This window comes from Rutidosis leptorrhynchoides, chromosome 1 (genome assembly GCF_046630445.1).
Source record: "Rutidosis leptorrhynchoides isolate AG116_Rl617_1_P2 chromosome 1, CSIRO_AGI_Rlap_v1, whole genome shotgun sequence".
In the NCBI taxonomy this organism is placed as follows: domain Eukaryota; kingdom Viridiplantae; phylum Streptophyta; class Magnoliopsida; order Asterales; family Asteraceae; genus Rutidosis; species Rutidosis leptorrhynchoides.
In genome coordinates, this window is record NC_092333.1 from 633,229,797 (window position 1) to 633,239,400 (window position 9,604).

Consider the following 9,604-nt stretch of genomic DNA (forward strand, 5'->3'; position numbering starts at 1 on the left):
TGTAATTTTGAGCATTTTTGCTAAGTAGAAATACTTTGATATATGTATTGAAGTCTTTCAAAAGTGTATTAATACATCTTAATACACTACATGTATATACATTTTAACTGAGTCGTTAAGTCACCATTAGTCATTACATGTAAGTGTTGTTTTAAGACCTTTAAGTTAACGATCTTGTTAAATGTAATTAATCCATTGTTATTATACTTAAATGAGATGTTAAATTATTACATTATCATGATATTATAATGTATGAATATATCTTAATATGATACATATACATTAAAATGTCGTTACAACGATAATCGTTACATATATGCCTCGTTTCGAAATTCTTAAGTTAGTAGTCTTGTTTTACATATGTAGTTCATTGTTAACATATTTAATGATATACTTAATTATCATTTTATCATGTTAAACATAGTGTATCAATATCTTAATATGATTCATATGTATTTAGTAAGACGTTGTTATAACGATAATCGTTATATATATCGTTTCGAGTTTCTTAATTCGATAAACTCATTTTTATGTATATTACTCATTGTTAATATACTTAGTAAGATACTTACTTATCATAATCTCATGTTAACCATATATATATATATATATATATATATATATATATATATATATATATATATATATATATATATATATATATATGGATATATATATATATATATATATATATATATATATATATATATATATATATATATATATATATATATCCATATATATATCATCATGTAGTTTTTACAAATTTTTAACGTTCGTGAATCGCCGGTCAACTTGGGTGGTCAATTGTCTATATGAAGCACATTTCAAATAATCAAGTCTTAACAAGTTTGATTGCTTAACATGTTGGAAATATTTAATCATACAAATATAGTTTTCATTTAATATATAACATGGAAAAGTTCGGGTCACTACAGTTCTGGTGCTGCAATTATTAATCCCCCTGACTTCTATCGACACCGAGATACTCAGCAATTAAAGTAATAAAGATACCACCTCTTATTATACTATTAGGCCGTATACTCCTAACCATAGTCGATAAATAATACCCCACACAATAAGGTATACTCACAGCGCTCTGTGGGTCTCGAATACACATGAGATAAAATAAATCATTCTCATTTACTTTCTCTTTGTTCCTACCTCGCTGTGTAATCGAGTTTGCTAAGAACCTATGGATTGCTCTTAGCTCAGCTCTATCAATATCTGTATAAGAGTTATTCCCCCCACGAGATCGGTTATGTCTAGTCATTCTACTCCATATTCCATTCATATCAAAATTTTCATCAACCCTCCTACCATTAACTATCAACCTTTGACAATCAGTAGATGCTAGTTCCTTCGGCGTATATATACATAAAGCCTGAGCCATGTCTATTAGAGACATATGGTGCATCACACCTCCTAATAAAAATCTAATAAAACTCTGATCGGTTAAGGTAGCTACTCGATCATTTATTTCAACACTACATAATAATTTCACACACCATTCTCTATATACACGCCTACGTATATTGAACAAACGTTCCCAATCATTAAAAGTAGAATTACCATACCTTTGTGTAAGTAATTCTCTGATTGGATCGGCCAATCCCACTGTTTCTAACGGTTCCCAATCTATTACTCTGGGTACTTCAACAACATTAGACTGAAGGGTGTGCAGGTTCCTCTGATATTTTGGATAATTTATCCAATGTTGGTCAAACCTTAAATTAGGATGTAAATCTGCCAATTCTATATTTGAATATGAAATGAATTGATGCGGTAGATTTTGTCTATATTGGTCGTTAATCTCCTGTTCTTCTGCATTCTCAGGAGGAGCATTGTGAGCCTGGGATGCGGATGAAGATTCACCCCTTTCAGTCTGCAAAATACATTAAACACAATTTTTGTGCATCCAAATATGCATTAGTGTTAGCAAAATCATAAATCAAAACAATCATAATGACATGTTTAATTCATATTAAACTTTATATGCATTTTCATAATATTAACAACTCTATACTTTTACAAATAAACATATATGAAAATGTATACAATGTTCCTTAGCTTTTATCTCAAATAACATGTCAAAATAATCATTATAGCAATTAAACGAGTTCCAAATGGCATTCATATTAATTAAATCGAGTTCATGTATTTTTGACTCAAAAAGTCCATTTTAATATTCAAAAATCATGTTTATGATCAAAGTTTTGATCATTTAGCAACCTAAACATGTTACACTACTCAATTTAGTATAAACTAACAACAAAATTCAGCCATAACTCGTTTATATCAAAAAGCCCCAATTTTGCTCAAGAACACAAATCCTAGATTACTCAAAATTTGAAGTTTAAAGCTTCTAATCATGTTAAATAGCATCAATCTAGGTTATACAAGCATAATACACAAATAATTTAAGCATAGTTAAACTAGAAATCATCAAAATTAAATTAGGTATAAATTTATTCAAGAACACTAAAAATCCGAATTAAAGAGTATTTAGATGTTGAAATTACCGATCTCCTTGAGTAACTTCTTGGTAGAATCCTTCTCAACATGATTTTAGCAAAAAATTTGATGATTAACGGTGAAAAATAGCGATTTTTAGAGTGTTTTGTGTGTGTTTTTCGCAGAATTTTGTGTGTGGTGTGTTGGGGACTGGTCTGTTCGACCAGTTAACCCTTTCTGGGTTTTTCAAACTCTGCGAGTGCGGATGTGGGTCCCTTTCAAGTTCCGCGAGTGCGGATTTTTTTTTTATAAAAACCTTTAACTAATAAAACAAAAATTAATAAATTTTAAAAATTTATTTTCCTTTTTGTTTAGGACGAGGTTGTTTCGGTACATTTACCTAGTCCATCCCTCGACAAAATTTTAAAATTTGTCATTTTAAAGCGTTTGTTTTAAAAGCAAAGATTTTTTTGGTTTTTTTTTAATGTTTTTGGCATACTTTAATTCAATAAGATTAAAAATAATGATAACAAAATTTCTCGTCCCTCCCTTGGGTAAAGCAATTTCTGTTCAACGACCTAGTCTTCAACTCAAGACGAATTTTAGAAATCATATTTTTAACTTAATGAAATAAAGTAAATTTTGTTTTTAAATTCTCACCAAACTTAATTTTAAAATGCATAAAATTAAAAATTCATATAAATATCATTAATATTTTTTTTATACATTAATTTTACAAACTTATATTAAAAATATTAATTTTTAAAATATTTAAAAACTTAAATATATTGATTTTTAAAATTTACATTAATAATTTAATATTTATATATTAATTTTAAAAACAAGGTAAAAATTAAAAATCTTTTTGGTCTTTTATCCCACTTTAATCAATCAAAAATTAAAAAATATACGCCCCTCTTTTGGGTAAAGTAATTTCGGCTATTTTACCTAGTTTTACTCCTGATGAATTTTTGAAATATTTTGGATTGATTGATTAAAGATATTTATACCTTATGAATAAACGAAAAATTTCGCATTGATGTTATAAATTTTTGTATGATATCAATAATTTCGGTTTCGCATACATAATTTTATTGAATATCAATTTAATACTTTATAGCGAACGATTCAACGTTTATTATCAAAAGGTTAAAAGCAATAAAATAAAATAAAAACTGTGCATACTTACCTGTGAGAAAGAATTCTCAGAGACCTGCTTTAGCCGACTCATAGGAGAGTCGTGTGATTTGGTTTTCCATAGCTACATAAGCGTAACCTCAATTCTTCAATAACTTTTCTTCTAAACATATGAACGGTCTTTCTCTGCATAGAGTAACAAATTCAGTATTTGAATATGTTTGACTGTTCAAACATTTACCTTCGTGTGACCATTTTTCGCATTTATGACATCTTTCAAGGTGTTGTTCTCTTCTTTTTGTTGCGAATTTTAATTTTCCTTTACCAAAATGTGTCTTATGATGATCTTTCCCGAGTTCTTTTCTCACTTCATCCGTTTTTTCTCTTATGAATGATACCAGTCCACTTGGAAGTGTGTCATTATTATGTTTAGTAATCATAGCGTGTAGCATTAGACCATGGTTCAGATCAAAGGAATTCTTCATCTTGTAAAACCTAAAAGAAATAAAAATTCAGAATGGAGGGAGAAGACTAATTCTTTAGGGTCTGCTAGGGAAAGACCATTCGGATTCCATTCTCGGAAACTACACGAAAACAGAATATCTAACTCTAACAGAAATACATATTACCCTAAAAAGATTCGAATCTTCCCACACTTAGTTAGCTGCGGTGTCGAAATTGTGATTAACTTCATCTTCAACTTCCATTGGATTATCTATGTAATGTTTAACTCTGTGACCATTAACTTTAAATTCAATCCCATTTGAATTTATTAATTATACTGTTCCATATGGGAAAACTCTTTTGACTATGAATGGTCCAGACCATCTTGATTTCAATTTTTCAGGAAATAGCATGAATCGTGAATTGAAAAGAAGAACTCTGTCTCCTTCTTTAAATTCTTTTGAACTTCTCATTCTTTTATCATGCCATTTCTTCGTTCCTTCTTTATAGATTAACGAATTTTCATATACTTCATGTCTTAATTCTTCTAATTCGTTTAGTTGACTTAATCGTTAACGTCCGGCTTCATGCAAATCAAGATTACATGTCTTTAAAGCCCAAAATGCTTTGTGCTCAATTTCTACTGGAAGATGACATTCTTTTCCGTAAACGAGTTTAAAAGGTGTGGTTCCAATTGGAGTTTTGTAGGCTGTTCTAAAAGCCCAGAGTGCATCCTCCAATTTCATGGACCATTCCTTTGGATTCGATCCTACGGTTTTCTTTAGAATACGTTTTAATGCTCGGTTGGTATTTTCAACTTGTCCACTTGTTTGTGGATGATAAGCGGTTGAGATTTTATGAGTTACTCCATATCTTTTGAGAACTTTCTCAAGTTGATTGTTACAAAAATGAGTACCTCGATCACTTATTAAAGCTTTCGGTGTTCCGAACCTAGCAAAAAGACGTTTTAAGAAGTTGACTACAACTCGTGCATCGTTAGTTGGGAGAGCTTGTAATTCCGCCCATTTAGATACATAATCAATGACAACGAGAATATAGAGATTATTATGAGATTTTGGAAATGGACCCATAAAGTCAATACCCCAAACGTCAAATACTTCACATACTTGAATGATATTTTGTGGCATTTCATCACGTTGACTTATTTTTTCGGCCCTTTGACAAGCATCACAGGATTTACAAAGAAAGTGTGCGTCTTTGAAAATTGTAGGCCAATAGAATCCAGCGTCATAGACTTTTCTTGCTGTAAGTTGAGGCCCATAATGCCCTCTTGTTGGTCCTGTGTGACAATGGTTTAAGATTTGACTAGCTTCATCTCCGAATATGCATCGGCGTATTATTCCATCGGGACAACTTTTAAACAAATGTGGATCTTCCCAGAAATAGTGTTTTATATCACTAAAAAATTCTTTCGTTTTTGGTACGACAACCCTTTTTCAAGGAATCCACATACTAAATAGTTTGCATAGTTTGCAAACTATGGAATTTCATTATAATCTATCTTCAATAGATATTCATCAGGAAAGTTGTCTTGTATAGCCGATTCATTTAGAACTTCTAATTCTAGATTTTCAAGACGAGAAAGATGATCAGCGGTGAGATTTTCTGCTCCCTTTTTGTCTCGGATCTCAATATCAAACTCTTGTAAGAGTAAAATCCAACAGATTAATCATGGTTTGGCATCTTGTTTCGAAAATAGGTATCTAAGAGCAGAATGGTCGGTATAGATCACCGTTTTTGCTAGAACGAGATATGAATGAAATTTGTCAAAAGCAAAGACAATAGCAAGGAGTTCTTTTTCAGTAGTTGTGTAATTCGTTTATGCTCCTTGTAACGTCTTACTAGCATAATAAATAGGTTGAAATCGTTTTTCAATCCTTTGTCCTAAAACGGCTCCCATTGCAAAATCACTTGCATCGCACATAAGTTCAAATGGTAGATTCCAATTTGGAGTTATCATGATCGGTGCATTAGTGAGTTTTTCTTTAAGAATATTAAAAGATTTGATGCATTCATCCGAAAAGATGAATGGAGCATCCTTTTCTAGGAGTTTATTCATAGGAGTGGCAATTTTAGAAAAGTCTTTTATGAAACGTCGGTAAAATCCGGCATGCCCTAGAAAACTCCTAACTCCTCTAACATTGGTGGGATGTGGAAGTTTAGCAATTACATCTACTTTAGCTCTATCCACTTCAATTCCTTCCTTTGAAGTTTTATGGCCAAGAACGATGCCTTCTTTAACCATGAAATGGCATTTCTCCCAATTAAGAACTAGATTTGATTATTCGCATCTAATAAGCATTCGTTCAAGATTAACTAGACATGTTTCAAAAGTATCACCGAAGACTGAAAAGTCATCCATGAAAACTTCCATGCATTCTTCTATCATGTCGTGAAAAATCGCCATCATGCACCTTTGAAAGGTTACGGGGTTGTTACAAAGTCCAAATGGCATGCGTTTGTAAGCAAAAGTACCATAAGGGCACGTGAACGTGGTTTTTTCTTGGTCCTCGAGTGTGATTGGAATTTGAAAGTATCAGGAGAAACCATCAAGAAAACCATAGTAACTATTCCAGGCTAATCTTTCCAACATTTGATCAATGAAAGGTAAGGGAAAGTGATCTTTTCTGGTGGCGTCATTTAATTTTCTATAATCAATACAAACACACCATCATGTTACAGTCCTAATAGGAATAAGCTCATTTTTTTCATTTGTGATGACAGTCATGCCACCCTTCTTAGGTACGCATTGAACTGGGCTTACCCATGGACTATCCGAGATTGGATAAATTAAACCTGCATCTAGCAATTTAATAATTTCTTTCTTAACAACATCGTGCATGTTTGGATTTAGTCTTCGTTGGCGTTGCACATACGTTTTATGGCCTTCTTCCATAAGGATTTTATGTGTGCAATACGAAGGACTTATGCCTTTAATATCATGAATCTTTTATGCAATAGATGGTTTATGAGCTTTTAGCATAGAAATGAGTTGAGATTTTTCATTTTCTGTAAGAGAAGACGATATTATTACAGGTAATTCGGATTCACCATGTAAATAAGCATATTCCAAATGGTTTGGAAGTGGCTTTAACTCTAATGTCGGTGGTTCTTCTATCGATGATTTGTATCGATATATGTCTTCCTCTTTTAGCATTTGAAGTTCTTCTGTTGTTGGTTCATAATCATTAGCCATAAGTGTAGCTAACATTTCAGCTTCATCAATTGGTTCAGTTCCTTCTCCTAAAGAACATTCTCCTGTTTCTTGTAATTCCAGAAATTCTTCTAACAATTCTGCATGTGAATCTATATTTTGAATATAATAATATGTATCATCTGCAGATTGCGGTTGTTGTATGGCTCTATCAACTAAAAAGGTAACACTCTCGTCCTCTATACTTAGAGTCAATTTCTTACCGAACACATCTATTATTGCTTTAGCCGTGTTTAAGAATGGTCTTCCTAATATAAGAGGAACTCGAGAATCTTCTTCCATGTCCAGAATAACAAAATCTACTGGAAATACTAAAGTACCAACTTTAACTAGCATGTTCTCCATTATCCCTCTAGGATATTTTACTGATCGATCGGCTAGTTGTATGCTTATTCGTGTTGGTTTCAATTCTCCAAGGTCTAGTTTAGTGTATAATGAATATGGCATTAAATTTATACTAGCACCTAAATCTGCCAATGCTTCTATTGAACTAAGACTACCCAGAAAACATGGAATTGTGAAACTTCCTGGATCTGATAATTTTTCTGGTATCTTATTCAACAACACTGCAGAACAATTAGCATTCATTGTAACTGCAGAGAGTTCTTCCATTTTCTTTCTATTTGTTATTAGATCTTTCAAGAATTTAGCATACCTTGGCATTCCTGAAATCACATCAATGAAAGGAAGATTAACATTTATTTGTTTAAACATATCCAAGAATTTGGATTGCTCGGCTTCAAGTCTTTCTTTTCTCATTTTACTCGAGTAAGGAAGTGGTGGTTGGTATGGTTTAACATAAGGTTTTGCCTTAACTGTGTTATCTTTATTAACCTTTTCAACTACCGGTTCTGTTTCCTTATCTTGCTCAGATTGTGGTTCTTGTGTAGTAGGAATAGAGTCATTAGAATTTATAGGCATTTCAGTTGGTTTAAGTGTAATACCACTTCTTGTGGTAATGGCTTTAGCTGTTTCATTCTGGGGGTTAGCATTAGTATCGCTAGGTAGACTCCCTAATTTTCTTTCACCTATCAACCTTGCTAGGTTGCTCACTTCTTGTTCCAGATTTTGAATAGAAGCTTGTTGATTTCTAAATGCTTGAGCATTTTGTTCATTCATTTGTTTCTGAGATATGAAAAATTGTGTTTGAGATTCAACTAGCTTTGACATCATATCTTCTAAATTTGGCTTTTTATCATCAGTTTGTGGTGGTTTATTTTGAAAAATTGGTCTTTGCTAATTGTAAGTATTGTTGGATACTTGTTGATTGCTAGGACCTTGTTGGTTGTTGTATGGAACATTTCGGTTATAATTCTAGTTTTGATTGTAATTTGGTTTTGACGGTTGATAATTTTCTGATAATTATTTCCAGACCTTTGGTTCATGTATGAAACATTCTCTCTCTGTTCCATTGTTTGTTTGATACTGAGACAATCTTTTGTCAAATGTGGTCCTCCACAATGCTCACAACTAATTCGTATTGAGTGAATATCTTTAGCCATCTTTTCCATTCGTCTTTCGACAGCATCTATTTTTGCGGACATGGAATCAAAGTCATGGCTAGAATCGGCTCTAGCTGCTTTAGATGATCTAACGATATCTTTTTCTTGGTGACAGTCATGTGAGTGGGAAGCAGTGTTATCAATAATTTTGTAAGCTTCAGTTGCGGTTTTCTTCATAATGGAACCACCAGCTGCTATACCGATGTCTTTTCTTGTAGTGATGTCGCATCCTTGATAGAATATTTGTACTATTTGATAAGTGTCTAAACCATGTTGCGGACATCCTCTAAACAACTTTTCAAATCTTGTCCATGCCTCATATAGAGTTTCATTTGGCTTTTGCGTGAACGTAATAATTTCTCCTTGAAGTTTCACGGCTTTAGATGCTAGAAAAAATTGTTTAAGAAAATTTTCAACTAAGACATCCCATGTATTAATCGCCCCTTCAGGTGACGATTCTAACCAATCTTTGGCTTCTCCCTTTAAAGTCCAGGGAAATAATATGAGATAGATCTGTTCATCCTCAACTTCTCTGATTTTGAATAGAGTACAGATCCTATTAAAGGTACGAAGATGTTCGTTTGGATCTTCCTACGGCGCACCACTAAATTGGCATTGATTAGTTACCATGTGTAGGATTTGTCCTTTAATTTCATAATCTGGCGCATTAATGTCTGGTTGAGTAATTGCATGACTTTGGCCAGTGCGTTTAGCTCTCATTCGGTCTTCCATACTTAGAGGTTCCAGATTTACATACTTCGAATGTGAAGTTTCTGAAAAGCACCCTAAACTGTGAACTAGTTCTCCGAATCTTGGCAAAATGCTGATGAAG

General features: G+C 32.5%; 1 non-coding gene across 1 annotated transcript; it reads left to right on the top strand.

Moving 5' to 3' along the window:
* Nucleotides 1-9,037: 9,037 nt before the first annotated feature.
* Nucleotides 9,038-9,144, top strand: LOC139887363 (small nucleolar RNA R71). Its single transcript, XR_011773198.1, has one exon. It is a non-coding gene; the product is annotated as a small nucleolar RNA R71 (small nucleolar RNA).
* The last annotated feature ends 460 nt before the right edge of the window (nt 9,145-9,604 follow it).